The sequence below is a fragment of the Cetorhinus maximus genome, chromosome 9 (assembly GCF_964194155.1).
Source record: "Cetorhinus maximus chromosome 9, sCetMax3.hap1.1, whole genome shotgun sequence".
Taxonomy (NCBI): domain Eukaryota; kingdom Metazoa; phylum Chordata; class Chondrichthyes; order Lamniformes; family Cetorhinidae; genus Cetorhinus; species Cetorhinus maximus.
The window spans coordinates 110047103-110062900 of NC_135887.1; the positions used below are offsets into that span (position 1 = coordinate 110047103).

General features: G+C 44.1%; 1 protein-coding gene across 2 annotated transcripts in view; it reads right to left on the reverse strand.

Annotated features, from left to right (window-relative positions):
* The window catches only part of phrf1 (PHD and ring finger domains 1), a 97953-nt gene extending 85897 nt beyond the window's left edge, over positions 1-12056 (reverse strand). For both annotated transcript variants that reach the window (XM_078549329.1, XM_078549330.1), the window contains exon 1: positions 11905-12056. The gene's annotated coding sequence lies outside the window, so the exon portion shown is untranslated. The remainder of the gene's footprint in view (positions 1-11904) is intronic.
* Between the last annotated feature and the right edge of the window lie 3742 nt (positions 12057-15798).

Consider the following 15798-nt stretch of genomic DNA (forward strand, 5'->3'; position numbering starts at 1 on the left):
TCCTTGTCCATGTTTGACCTGATGCCATGAGACTTCATGGGGGCCAGAGTCAATGTTGAAGACTCCCAGGGCAACTCCCTGCCGACTGTTTACCACTGTGCCACCACCTCTGCTGGGTCTGTCCTGCCGGTGGGACAGGACATACCCAGGGATGGTGATGGTCATGTCTGAGACATTATCTGTAAGGTATGATTCCATAAGTATGACTATGTCAAGCTGTTGCTCTCCCAATTTTGGCACAAGCCCCCAGATGTTAGTAAGGGACTTTTACAGGGTCGACAGGGCTGAATTTGCCATCGCTGTTCCCGGTGCCTAGGTCAATGTTGGATGGTCTGTCCAGTTTCATTCCCGGTGTCTTGCAAATATTTGCCCACCCTGGGCAACATCACAGAAAAAAAAAATCAGATTATTTGGATGTTCTCACATTGCTGACTGTAGGATCTTGTTCTGTACAAATGTCTACAAGCATCCTTGAATTTCAACAGTGACTATATTTCGAAAACACTTCACTGGCTGTGAAGTGCTTCGGATTATTCTGAGATCATGGATGGTGACCTAGAAATACAAGTGCGTATTCTGTATCAACACATGGATCATTTTTAGATCAAATACAACATAAATAAATAAAAGGCACAGAAATCAACAAATATAGAACACCACCAAAACCTGACGACATTGCAGACCTTCCAGGGTGGCCTCGCAGACCCAAGATCAAAGGGCACAAGCTTGAAAAAGAAATATCCACATGCTGGTCATGCAAAGACCCAATGGAACAGAAATCCCACTAAATTCATATCTTTCTTGCAGTTGTTGGTTATCTTATACATTGCCATGCCTCCCCATCCACAATTATAATACAACAGTGTAGTGAAATATCTGACCTAGCGAAACAGATCTAAGTGATTATATAGACAGTATGCAGATCAAGACAGTGAACAAGGCCGAATCATCTCCAGCGACTCAATCGCTGAGCTTCCCACCATCATAAGGTTTGAAGTGGGCATGCTCGCTGGTGATTACACAGTGCTCAGTTCCATTTGTGACTCCTCAGATACTGAAGCAGTCCATGCCCGCATGCAGCAAGATCTGGACAACACTCAGGTTTGGGCTGATAAATGACAAGTAACATTTTGCAAGTGCCAGGCAATTACCATCTCCAACAAGAGAGAATCTAACCCTCTCCCCCCTTGACATTCAATGCCATTACTATTGCTGAATCCCTTACAATCAACATCCTGGGGAATCACCATTGACTAGAAACTTAACTAGACCAGCCACATAAACATTGTGGCCACAAGAGCAGGTCAGAGGCTAAGAATTGTGCCGAGTAACTCAACTCCTAACTCCCCAAAGCCTGTCTTATCATCGACCAGGCACAAGTTAGGAGTGTGAGAGAGCACTGTCCACTTGCCTGGATGAGTGCAACTTCAATAACACTCAAGAAACTCGACAATATTCAGGACAAAATCCCCATCCACCACCTTAAACATTCACTCCCTCTACCACCAGCACGCAGTGGCAGCAGCATGTACCAGCTACAATGTACACTGCAATTTGCCAAGGCTCCTCTGACAGCACCTTCCAAACTCATGTCCTCTACCACCTAGATGGACAACAGCAGCAGAATCATGAATTTTTTTTTATTCATTCACGGGATGTGGGCTCCCCTGGCTGGGCCAGCATTTATTGCCCATCCCTAATTGCCCTTGAATTCTGCCACTTGCAAGCTCCCCTCCAACCCCACATCATCCTGACTTGGAAATATATCACTGTTCCTTCACCATCACAGGGTCAAAACCCTGAAACTCGCTTCCTAACAGCACTGTGGGTGTACCACACCACATGGACTGCAATGGTTTAAGGCAGTGGCTCATCACCACCTTCTCAATGGCAACTGGGGATCAGCAATAACTGCTGCCTTTGTCAACAAGGTCCACCTCCATGAAAGAAAAAACAGAGATATTAGAACTGCTGATCATAAGTTTGGTTAAAGAGGTAGGTTTTAGGACCGTTTTAAACAAGAAGAGAGGGGCAAGGATGTTTTAGGACACTGGACTAATGCACTGATATTCCTTGTTAATCAAATGTCGCTTTTTACTGGTTAACCTGCAAACATGTCACAACAGCTTGCACTTATACTGCAGGGCAGGGAGGAGGGAATGAGAAGAGGGATAGCAAGACTGAAGGACCAAGGGCCAGAATGAATATGAATTGTAAGCACATGAAAAAAAAATGTTTACAACATAATCCACAAGTCCAACATAACAGATAAATATCTTTAATGATGGATTTCATTAAGAAAATAAACTGAGAACAAGGCAGCAAATTCAACATGCTATGCTTTTATCTACAGGTTAAAGAATAGTAAAGTTATACACTTTCAGATCTATTGTGCTGACGTACACTAAAACTCTCAGAATCTGCCAAAAATGAGTAAATCAACACCCAGAGCATTCCATAGTAAATCCACTTCATTTCTTAATCTATTTTCAGATACATCCAGTATATCTAAACATCACATCTTATCACTACATGCACCATAAAAAATGCTTGTATCAAAGCTGAAAATCTCAGATATGAAACATTGCCTCATACAACTGGAGTACAATTGCAGCATTTGGAAACCATTATATTGCTTTATGAATGAAAGAGAATCACTGCTACTTCTACAAAATCTAATTTTAAAAACAACTAAATCAAGGTATAATGAACCGAACCAAGATTAATTTCCTATGAATAGTGTACATTCTATAAGATTTAATGCAAAATGCAGTTGACATGATGTTTGCACCTATGAAGGGTTTTGATAAAATAAATTGAGAAAATATATTTCTACTGGTCAGTGGGCTGCTAACTGGAAAGAATAAATATAAAACCATTAGCAAAAGAAGAATGGGAATTTTTTTTTATTGGTTCCTCCCAGCCGAGGGTTATTAGGACTTTGAATTCCTGACCAAAAACAGCAGTGGATTCAGAATCCACAATAGCTTTTTAAAAGAGAAATGGGTAAATATTTGAAGAGTAAAAATTTGAAAGGGTGCAGGAATAAGTGGATATCTCTTTCAAAGCACAGGTACAATGGGTTGATGTCCTCTTTTTGGGCTGTAAAATTCTATGAATCTAACAGCAAATCTCATACAGTAAAAGAATAACATTTTACAAAAATTGAACAAAAGCATTATTTTAATTAATTATCTCTGAACTTAAAAAATGCAGTCATTATCCTAACACTGTTGTCATAAGTATTTCAGCAATGAGTAATGACGAGCATGTGAATCAAGTAAGGCTTATTTCAGAAAATAACATTTTGGATACATTATATGACTAACGTTGAAACATGACATTAAATGTGGCTTGCTCAAGAGGAACCTATGGTTCCCAAAGGCATTTCATAAAGTGCCACATAGTAGACTAGTTAGCAAAGTGGAAGTCCATGGAATTAAAGGGACCGGGGAAGCCTGCACACAAAGTCGTCCAAGACAAAGAGAGTAGGGGTGATCGGTTGCTTTTCAGATAGGAGAGTAGTGTTCAGTGGTGTCCTCTAGCAGTCAGTATTAGGGTCACTCCACTTTTTTACATTTTTTAATGACCTGTACTTGGGTATACAGGGCATCATTTCAAAGTTTGCCACTGACATGAAACTCAGAAATATAATACAGTGAGAAAAACAGTAACTGACTTCAGGAGGACACTGGTGGAATGGACAGAGACATGGCAGATGAAATTTAACACACGGAACTATGAAGTGATGCATTTTTGTAAGAAGAATGAAGAGAGATATATAAAGGAAATGGTCCAATTTTAAAGTGGGTGCAGGTACAGAGACCCCTGGGGTGTATACACATCTTCGAAGGTGGTAGAACAAGCTGAGAAGCCGTTTATAAAAAAAAAATATGGGATCCTTGGCTTTGTTAATAGAGACAAAGAGTATAAAGCAAGGCCATTTTTGCTAAACCTTCATAAATCACTGGTTAGTCCCCAGCTGGCGTATTGTGTTCAATTTTAGGCACCATACTTCAGAAAGCATGTCAAGGTCTTAGGGAGTACACAGAGGAGATCTACCAGAATGGTTTCAGGGATAAGCAACTTCAGTTAGCTAGAGACCAGAGATGCTGTTTTTTTTTAAAGAGCAGTGCAGGTTAAGGGGAGATTTAACAGGGGTGTTCAAAACTTGGAATGGCTTTGGTCAGAGTACAGAAGGAGAATCCGCTTCCACTGGAAGAAGGGTCAGTAACCAGGGAACACAGGTTTAAGGTGATTGGCATGAGAGGAGGCAAGTTGAAGAGAAGCCTTTTTCACAGAATCACACAGTGCAGTAGGCCCTTCAGCCCATCGAGTCTACAATGACACATGAGAAACACCTGACCTACCTACCTAATCCCATTTACCAGCACTTGGCCCATAGCCTTGAATGTTATGATATGCCAAGTGCTCATTCAGGTAGTTTTTAAAGGATGTGAGGCAACCCAGACCGTCACCACCCTCTGGGTAAAAAAGTTTTTCCTTACACCCCCCCCAAACCTCCTGCCCCTCACCTTGAACTTGTGTCCCCTCGTGACTGACCCTTCAACTAAGGGGAACAGCTGCTCCCTATCCACCCTGTCCATGCCCCTCAATCTTGTACACCTCGATCAGGTCACCCCTCATTCTTCTCTGCTCCAACGAAAACAACCCAAGTCTATCCAACCTCTCTTCATAACTTAAAATGTTTCATCCCAGGCAACATCCTGATGAATCTCCTCTGCAATCACATCCTTCCTATAATGTGGTGACCAGAACTGCATACAGTACTTCAGCTGTGGCCTCACCAAGGTTCTATACAACTCCAACATGACCTCCCTACTTTTGTAATCTATGCCTCGATTGACAAAGGCAAGTGTCCCATATGCCTTATTCACCTCTCCACTAACATGCCCTCTGCCTTCAGAGATCTATGGACACACACACCAAGGTCCCTTTGTTCCTCAGAACTTCCTAGTATCATGCCGTTCATTGAATACCTCCTTGTCAAATTACTCCTTCCAAAGTGTATCACCTCTCACTTTTCAGGGTTAAATTCCATTTGCCCATTTGACCATCCTGTCCGTATCTTCCTGTAGCCCAAGACACTCAACCTCACTGTTAATCACCCAGCCAACCTTTGTATCATCCGCAAATTTACTAATCCTACCCCACCACATAGTCATCTATGTCGTTTTTATAAATAACGAATAATAGGGGACCCAGCACAGACCCCTGTGGTACGCCACTGGACACTGGCTTCCAGCTTTTTACACAGCAATTTATCATGATCTGGAATGCACTGCCTGAAAGGATGATTGAAGCAGTTTTTAAATCTAATTTTCAAAAGAGGAAAATATGCAGGTCTATGTGAAAACAGCAGTGATAGCAGGACTAAATTGCAGCTCTTTCAAAGTGACACAAAGACAATGGGCCAAATGGCCTCCTTCTGTACTATAATGTTCTATGGTTCCAAGCTCTCTACTACAATGGGGTATGTCTCGCCTCATGTCTGGGTCTATTGTGAGCTAATTGGTAAAGAATGATTGTCTTGATGAATCTATAACACAATTAAAATACAACTACCAGAATGGTAGGAGAATTAATTGGACCTTGGAATTTTTCGTTCAGCAATGAGGGTGGATTAGACTGGGTGGGGTATTAATGGATTCAGGGCGTGAGAGAAGGGTAGGGTTAGATTGAGTAGGATATTGCAGGGTATGGGGAGTGAAAGGAGGGTGGGATCAGGCGGGGCGGTATATTAAACAGTATACTGAGTGAGAAAGAGAGCGGGATTAGACTGCGTAGGATATTAACAGGTATAAGGAATGGGTAGGGTGGGTAGGAGCATGGGGTTAGACTGGGTGGGATATTAAAGGGTACGAGGAGTGTGGGAAGAGTGGGATTAGACTAATCCCATAGTGGGATACCAAAGGCTATGGCAGGTGAGTAGACTGGGTGGAATATTAAAGGGTAAGAAGAGCGAGTGGGAGTGTGGGGTTTAGGCAGGGTGGGATATTAAAAGTATGGGGGGTAAGGGGTTAGACGCAGTGTTTTATGAAGATGATTCTAATTTCTTTTGTTCAAGTGCAGCAGATAGTGGAACCTTACAATAAAATGTTACTGTGTCGGTTAGAACCACTGCCTTCCAAATGCTGAATTGTGTTCATTTGGCACTCTCACCCGAGAGAGATTGTCCTCTAGGATAACAGTGCAGTGCAGTACTGAGAGGATGTTAGACTGCCATAATTAGTCAACAACTCCATTATTGTTGTATTATGTAACTATAAGGATGGCAGCAGAACCCATATGGATCTTGGGCTTCTTTTCATTCAGGAATTCTTATGTTCCTCTGAGAAACTTTCATTCTGTATCCCTTGGGATGTGTCTGGAGACAACATTGTTATTTAAAGCAAGGACAAAATGATGAAGGGCCTGTCACTAGTAGATACTAGTGGAAGCAATGGTTAAAGCAGCATGCAAGAGGTGTATCACGGGGCAGTGAATCGAAATGAACCGGCCGGGTGACAGTGATCTCATTACTGAGGCAAGTGTTTTTGGGTTCAAACCTCACTCAAGAACTAGACTAAGTAAATAAAACTGGCACTAAGTACAGAATTGTCGGAGATGCTGTCTTTCAGACGACACATTGAATCAAAGACATTGAATCAAAGCCCATCGAATCAAAGCCCATCTACCAGTTCGATGGGAGATCTGACGGTGTCCAACCCAACATGCAACCCACAACAAATATCACCAAAACAAGTAATCTTGTCACTTATTTTGTTTTTTGTGGGGTCATGCCGTGCATAAATTAGCTGCCACATTTCCCTACAATGAGAATGTACAATGAGTACATTCAAAACTACTTAATTAGCTGTACAACACTGTTGGACATCCTAAAAGGATATAAATGCAGTTTCTTGCTTTTTTTGGAAAGGCCAGGCCAGCATTTATTACCTATCCCTAGTTACCCCCTAGTTCAGAGGGCATTTAAAAGTCAACCACATTGCTATGGGAGTGACATGTAGGCCAGACCAAGTAAGAATGGCAGATTGCCTTCCCTAAAGGACCAGTTGGATTTTTACAACAATCGACAATGGTTTCATGGTCATTATTTGACTTTTAATTCCAGATTTTTATTAATTCAAATTCCACCATCTGCCATGGCAGGATTGGAGCCCGAGTCCCCAAAGCATTACCCTGGATCTCTGAATTACTAGTCCAGCGACAATATCACTATGCCATCACCACCTCCCCAAAATGCATGGCAGGTCCGAGCTGAGAGTCAGAATCGCCCAGCACTAAAACAAAGCTTGAAGACTAAAGTGTGAAGCCTCCATAAACAGAACTTGTTGTTTTTAATATATTAGAGACAGCAATACTTGCACTGATATAGCACTTTTTAAAAATTCATTCATGGAATGTGGGCATCACTGGCTCAGCCAGCATTTATTGCCCATCCCTAGTTGCCCTTGAGAAGGTGGTGGTGAGCTTCCTTCTTGAACCGCTGCAGGCCATGTGGTGTAGATACACTTCATTACATTATCAAAACGCCTCAGCAGCAGCTTGAACTCAAGTGCACCTTTAATGTAAAAAAAATTCTAAGGTGATTCAGTGGAGTAATCAGGCAAAAATGGTTACCCAAACAAAGAAGATATTGGGAAGGGTGACAATTGTGAGTTCTTAAGAGGATCTTAAAGTAGAAAAGAGATTTATATAACATCAGACTACTTCACACAATTAATTCCTGGAATGCCAAACTGGTTGCACGAGATGCTCAGGTTTTTGTGTGTAAACACAATGCAGACAGAGAGTTAAAATGTTCTAATCTGTACACTCCAGTGTTTGGTAATTACCAAGATAAATATAGATGGAGGAGACTTTGCAGCCCATCTAGCTTATAGTTCCATGACAAACAACAGTTCACATCATTACAGCTCCCAAGGCAGAAGATCATTGGTTTAAGTCCCTCTTAAGGCTTGAGCACAAAAACTAGACTGACACTTTAGTGCAGTGCCAATGAAGTGTTACACTGTGGAACAGTCAGTTCTGTGGGAGCACTGCAATGTGGGGGGGGTCGGTACTGAGGGAGCGCTGCAATGTGGGAGCGGTGGTATTGAGGAGCGCTGCACTGTGAGAGGGGCATTATTGGGGGAACACTGCACTGTGGGAGTGACAGTACTGAGGAAGCTCTGCAGCATGGGAGGGGCAGTACTGAGGGAGCACTGTAGCGTGGGAGGTGCAGCACTGAGGGAGCACTGCAGTGTGGAAGGAGCAGCACTGAGGGAGCACAGCACCGTTGGAGGGGCAGTACTGAGGGAGCACTGCACCATTGGAGGGGCAGTACTGAGGAATGCTGCACTGCCAGAGGATCAGGACTAAGGAAGCACTGCACTGTTGGAGGGGTAGTACTGAGGAGTGCTGCAATGTTGGAGGATCAGTACTGAGGGAGCACTACAATGTCGGAGGAACAGTGCTGAGGGAGCACTGTTGTAGAGGCAGTATTGAAGAACTGTTGCATTGTTGCGGGTAGTACTGATGGTACATTGTAAGTGGGGCAATGGTGAAAGAGCACCAAACCATTGGAGGTACCACCTTTCAAATGAGATGTTAAACCAAAGCCCCTTGTGCCCTCTAAGGTGAATGTAAAAGATTCCACAGCACTATTTGAGGAAGAGCTGGGGAGTTCTCCTAGTGCACTGACCAACATCTAACTCTCGACAAACACCTAAAGCAGATTATCTGCTATACTTATTTCACATACTGTTTGTGTGATCTTGCTATCGGCAAATTAGCTGCCGCATTACAACAACCACACTTCAAAACTTCTTTATTGGCTGTAAGTACTTTGGGACATATTTTCATTTGTTCATGGGATGTGAGCATCGTTAGCAAGGACAGCATTTGTTGTTTGTCCGCAAGTGCCCTCGAGTAGATGGTGGTGAGCCGCCTTCTTAAACCAGTGTAGTCCATCATAAGTATTGTTAGAAAGGAAGTTCCTGGTTTTTTTACCCAGTGACTGTGAAGGAACTGCGATATGGTTGGGAGGGGAAATTGCAGCGGTGGTGTTCTGGTGGCCTTGTTCTTCCATGTGTTAGAGGGATTTAGGAGGTGCTGTTGAAGGAGGCTTGGCAAGCTGCTGCAGTGCATATTGTAGAGGGTGCACACTTCTACCCCTTTGAGCCAGTGGTGGAAGGAGTGAATATATAAGGCGGTGAACGGTGCTGGAAAAATGCAAGTTCTTTCTTTCTTCATTAGCTGTTGCAAAGATCATGTAGGGTGGGAGGAGGCTCAGGTGGGACATAAACATAGACCAGTCAGGCCAAATGGCCTTTTTCCATGCTGTGCTTCAATCTAACATCCCTAGAAACACTTATCTAACAAAGATCTATTAATCTCAGTTGTGAAAAATTTAGCTGACCACCCACCGCCCCAGAAGAGTTCCAAATTTCCACAACAGTGTGGGAAAAGTGCTTTCAGACATCACCCTGAATAACCAGGTTCCACTTTTAAGATTATGCCCCCCTTATCCTCGATTCCCACACAAGAGGAAATAGTTTCTCTATTTCCAGTCCCTTAATCATTTTAAATGTCTCAATTACTTCTCAACTTTCTAATCTCAAGACCTTGCAAGCCATGTTCATACAAGCAGTCCTCATAAATTAATCTTTAAATCAGGTATTGTCCTGTTCAATCTACACTGTACCCCTTCCAAAGTCACCACATCTTTCCTGAGGTTTAGTAAACAAAACTAAATGCAGTTACTCCAGATGGAGTTTGATCAAGGGTTTGAACAATTGAAGCATCACTTCCTCCCTTTGTATTCCAGCCCCTTGAGATAAAGGATAGCATTTTATTAGCCGCTTTGTATCTTGTCATGATTTGTATACACAGAAACCCAAATCCCTTGGTTCCTCCATATTTCCTAGTAACTCCACCACCTGCAAGTTTCCCTACAAGCCATACAATATCCTGACGTGCAACTATATCGCCATTCCTTCACTGTCACTGGGTCAAAATCCTGGAACTCCCTTCCTAACAGCACTGTGGTTGTACCTACACCACATGGACTCCAATGTTCAAGCAGGCAGCTCACCTCCACCTTCTCAAGGGCAATTAGGGATGGGCAATAAATGTTGGCCAAGCCAGCAACACCCACATCCCATGAAAGAATAAAAAAATATCTCCGATCAGCCTTCCTCCGAGAGAGATGATAATGGAGTTATGATCTGGAATGTACACCTGAAATGGTGGTGAAAGCAGGTTCAACAGTAATTATGAAAGGGCATTGGATAATATGTGAAAAGGAGAAATTTTGCAAGGTTATCTGAGGGAGGAAGGGAAAGGTGGGGATAGTGCAACAGGGAAAGGGACTAATTGGATACATTTTTGTAATGTAAGCTGCTTGACTCAATGGCCTCCTCCTGTGCAGTAATATTCCAGCATAAGTTGATTCAATATAGATTATGTAAGCAGGGATAACATATTGCATAGAATATATAGCACAGGAACAGGACATTCAGCCCAATTAGTCTGTGTTGGTGTTTATACTCCATATGAGTCTCCTCTCATTCCATCTGCCTCATCTCAGCCTTTCAGCATCTCTTTCGATTTCCTTTTCGCTCATGTTTCTCTCACCTCCAGCTTCCTTTATTTAAAAACAAAAGAGGCCCCAAATTGACACACAGAGAGATGCTTTACTGATCCCACAGACATATATATTACATAGAGACTCCCCATATGTATTTGATAGAGACCCCCAACTGTAGAAAGTCATTTACGGTACAGAAGGAGGCCATTCAGCCTGAGTCCATGCCATCTCTCTATAGAGCAATCTAGTCAGTCCCATTCCACCTCTCTATCCCAATATCCCTGCAATTTTATTTCCCTCAAGGGCCCATCCAATTTCCTCTTAAAATCATTCATTTTCACCGTTTCCACTATCTTCCTAGGCCGCGAGTTTCAGGTCATTACCACTCACCAAAATGTTCTTCCTCACATCCTCCCCATATCTCTTGCCCAAAATCTTAAATCTGATTCCCCCTAGTCCTTACACCATCATCCAAAGGGAACAGATTTTCCTTGTCTACCTTATCCAAACCTGTCATAATCTTGCACATCTTTATTAAATCTCCCTTCAATCTCTTTTGCTCCAAGGAGAACCTCTGCTTCTCAGACCTAACCTTAAAGCCAAAAATCCCTAGAACCATTTGGCAAATCTCCTCTGCACCTTCTCAAGGACCTTCACATCCTTCCTTAAGTGTGGTGACCAGAACTGGATGCAATACTCGGGTTGTGACCTAAACAGAACTTTAAAAAGGTTCAAACTATATTATGTAGACACCACAGAGATATAACTTTAGTGATCCTTTTAAATATATAGAGACTTTATACAGAAACACTATTTAAAGATTTTATATGGAAACCCCATAAATATGTATTTGAGAGTGGGAAGCATGTGTCTGGGGTCAGTTGCTGCAGGTTGAAGGTTTCCACATACTCCGAGTGCTCTGACAGGGTGAGCAGTGAGGCCTGTTTATTTTGGTGTGAGGTGACAGAGCCTGGGATTTGAGTTCCTGCAGTGTCCCCCTCACAGGGACAGAGGCTGCAAGCCAGAGCTAGGCCTGCACCACGGACTCTCCTTCTCCCGGTCCACGCCTGACCGACACCCCCACAGCGGGGAGCTCCTACCCGACACCCTGGCTCGGGCTGGTGAAGGAGCGAGGCCCTGGCACTCTGCTCCCAGGCTTGTTTCCACCTACAGGTCGTTGGCAGTGACCGCGGCCTCTGGATTACTCTGTCACCGAGGCAGTGTAGGCCTCAGGCTGTGCCGTATTAAAACAGCAGACCGGCCGGGCTTTGACTCTCCCCCCCCACCGGCCGATCACCTCTCCCGCTCACCTCTCTTCGTTCCCGGGTTCCTAGGGTGGAAGCTCCAGGGGCGCTCACTCCTGTCAGTCAGTCGCCACACGGGCCCCTAAGCGAACGCAGCGCCTCGGCGCCGCACCGAGAGCGGGTGGCGGAAATAGCCGAGCGGCTTCGGGGCCCGAGAGCGCGTGGCGGAAATAGCCGAACGGCCTCGGCGCCATGGAACGGGTGCCGTAAAGGCCGAGCGACCTCGTCGCCCGGGAGCCCGGTGGCGGAAAAAGCCGAGCGGCCTCGGTACCCGAGGGCGGGTGGCGGAAACAGCCGAGCGACTCCGGCATCGTACAGTGAGTGGGGCAATGACGGAAAAAGCCGAGCGCTTGCCGATGCTTCGGTGCGTGCGCCGCCTGTTGACGTCATTGGGCTAGTCAGGGCTGCGCTGCGTGGAACGAGTGCAGCGTTTTGGATAAAAACAAAAAACTACTGCGGATGCTGGAAATCCAAAACAAAAACAGAATTACCTGGAAAAACTCAGCAGGTCTGGCAGCATCGGTGGAGAAGAAAAGAGTCGACGTTTCGAGTCCACATGACCCTTCAACAGAACTGAGTATAGTTAGGAGAGGGGTGAAATATAAGCTGGTTTAAGGTGGGGGGCGGGGGGGGGAGGGGGGAGAAGTTGGGGCGGGGGGTGGGTGGGTGGTTGTGGAGATAAGCAGTGATAGGAGCAGATAATCAAAAGATGTCACAGACAAAAGGATCAAAGAGGTGTTGAAGGTGGTGATATTTGTCTAAGAAAAGTGCTAATTAAGAATGGATGGCAGGATACTCAAGGTACAGCTCTAGTGGGGGTGGGGTGGACAGACTAACAAGGTATTAGTTGTGGATTTAAAAATAATGGAAATAGGTGGGAAAAGAAGAATCTATATAAATTATTGGAAAAAAAAGGGAGGGGGGAGAAATGGGGTGGGGATGGCGGGGTGGGGGCGGGGGGGGCAGTTTAAGATCTAAAGTTGTTGAATTCAATATTCAGCCCGGAAGGCTGTAAAGTGCCTAGTCGGAAGATGAGGTGCTGTTCCTCCAGTTTGCGTTGGGCTTCACTGGAACAATGCAGCAGGCCAAGGACAGACATGTGGGCAAGAGAGCAGGGTGGAGTGTTAAAATGGCAAGCGACAGGGAGGTTTGGGTCTTTCTTGCGGACAGACCGCAGGTGTTCTGCAAAGCGATCGCCCAGTTTGCGTTTGGTCTCTCCAATGTCGAGGAGACTGCATTGGGAGCAACGAATGCAGTAGACTAAGTTAGGAGAAATGCAAGTGAAATGCTGCTTCACTTGAAAGGAGTGTTTGGGCCCTTGGACGGTGAGGAGAGAGGAAGTGAAGGGGCAGGTGTTGCATCTTCTGCGTGGGCATGGGGAGGTGCCATAGGTGGGGGTTGAGGAGTAGGGGGTGATGGAGGAGTGGACCAGGGTGTCCTGGAGGGAACGATCCCTACGGAATGCCGCCAGGGGGTGTGAAGGGAAGATGTGTTTGGTGGTGGCATCATGCTGGAGTTGGCGCTAACTATACTTCAGTTCTGTTGAAGGGTCATGTGGACTCAAAACGTCAACTCTTTTCTTCTCCACCGATGCTGCCAGCATTTTGGATTGTTGCGGAACCGCCTTCATAGCAGCATAGTAACATATATTTATTTATATAGCGCCTTTAACGTAATGATAGCACAAAACAAAGTAGGACACTGAGCCACATGAGATATTAAACAGGTGACCAAAAGTTTGGTCAAAGAGGCAGGTTTTGGAAGTGGAAATAGGAGGAAAGTGAGATCAAGGGAGCAGCAGTTAATGTTTCATTTTCAGTTTGGTGTCTAGATGGGGTTTCTTTAGGCTTCATCTGTTACTCTAAGAATGCTACCATAGACTGTTATTTATAAAAACCATTCTTGTTTATTTACTGCTCAGTACTCTACACAAGGTTGTATTTCTGCTTCCACCAGATCGCAGTCTCTTTGTCATGTGATATCACATCAGTAGTTACATCAATATCAGGTGCTCCTGATGTTAACCCTTTACTTCTGTACATCTCCCCACCACCGCACCGCCCCCCCCCCCCCCCCCCCCAAGTCTTTATCCCAACTATATACATCCTCCTACATCTCCCCCGAAAGTCTTAGACTTCACAGGGTTGGTCTATATGGTGCTTTGACCAATCTCCCTGATCTGGTCCTGACTTCATTTTGAGGTTAAGGATGAACTGCACTCTCTTTTAGTTTGATAGGAGTGTCTTCCACCTCGATGGTTGTAGAGTTTCTACTTGTTTCTGCTTCCTTGTCCCCATCCGGATCTAAATAATATTTTGAGGTTCCTTTGGTTTCCTTCCCAATTATATCAAAGCTCTTTGGTACCTGCTGATATTTCCCTGGTCTGCACCGATTCTACAAGATCTCGGTGATGGAGCTCTTTCTATTATAATGTATCTATACTCTCCTCGGGATAAAGCATTTTCAAGTTTCGTGCTCTATGCTTCAAGTTGAAATTACGAGCTTGATTGTCTCTTTTTGCTCCTCACTCTTCCTAACTTTCTCATGATCATCTGAGATAATGTTAGGTTGTAGTGTTTGCTGTAGAGCTGGAAGTTATGTTCGCAGCCGTCTTCGCATCAATAGTTTTGATGGTGAGAACCCATATTTTAGTAGCGAGGTTCTGTAGTTAAGAAGGGCTAAGTTAATATCTTTGTTCTTTTTCATGAATTCATTGATTGCTCAAACTCCTCTTTCTGCTTCTCCGTCAGACTGAGGATATCGAGGTGAACGTGTCACATGCATGAAACCATATTCCTGCGCAAAGTTATGGAACAGTTCGTTAGCAAACTGAGGACCGTTGTCTGACCCAACGACATCCGGGATGCCATGTGTCACAATTCTTTTTAGTGACATAATAACTGCCTCCGCCATGATGCTGTGCAGTCTACTCACTTCAAACCATCTGGAGTAGTAATCAATGACAATGATGAAAACTTTACCTTTGAACTCAAATAAATCTGTTCCTAGGCACTGCCATTGCCTCGAAGAAAAGTGGAGGGTACCAGTGGTTCGCTCTGCTGTTAGCTATTCACTGCATACATAAGGCAGTTCATGATTAACTCTTCAGTGGTGTGACTGATGCCTGGCCACCAGACTGACTGTTCAGCTCTTAGTCAGCATTTCACTATCCCTGAATGACTTTGATGAATTTTCTGGAGAATGTTGAGACAAAGTGCTTTAGGGATGACTAGTCTGTCATTAAAAACTAGATGTGAGATGTTCTCTCTGAAGTATTGGCGAATACTTGGTTGTTTGGAAAATAATCCAGCCATCCATTCTGGCAATGCTCCTTTATTTTTTGGGTGCATTTGTCATCCTGTTATTGTGCTTGCTTAATCTCTTGTAATCTCTTCTGCAGCTTGTACATATTTAGTAATGAACAAAGAATATGCTTCCACTTCTTCAATAAAATTTAAATCTTCCAGTTTGACTCCTTCCACTGGTATTCTTGGTGGCACATCTGCTGTGGTCTTGTACTTCTCTTGAACGTACTCAGTAACTGAATCATATCTCATGAGTCTCAGTCTGAAACATTGAATGCTAGGCAATATTTTTGCAATTCCTTTAGGTTAAGAAGAGTAACCAAATGTTTGAGGTCAATTTCAATTTTAAGCATTAATCCCATGACATAATCAGAGAACTTCTCGCAGGCCCGGGTGGCTACTAATGCTCCTTTCTCAGTGGTTGCACACCTCTTCACTTGTCCATGAGAGATCTCGAGGCATAATAAACTTGTCTTAGTGCATCCTTTTGAACTTGAAACAACGCTGCGCCCAAGTCTGTAGATGGTGCATCCACTGCTACAATTGTTGGAAACACTAAATCGTAATGCACTAGAATTTCTAGTGAAATTAGGAG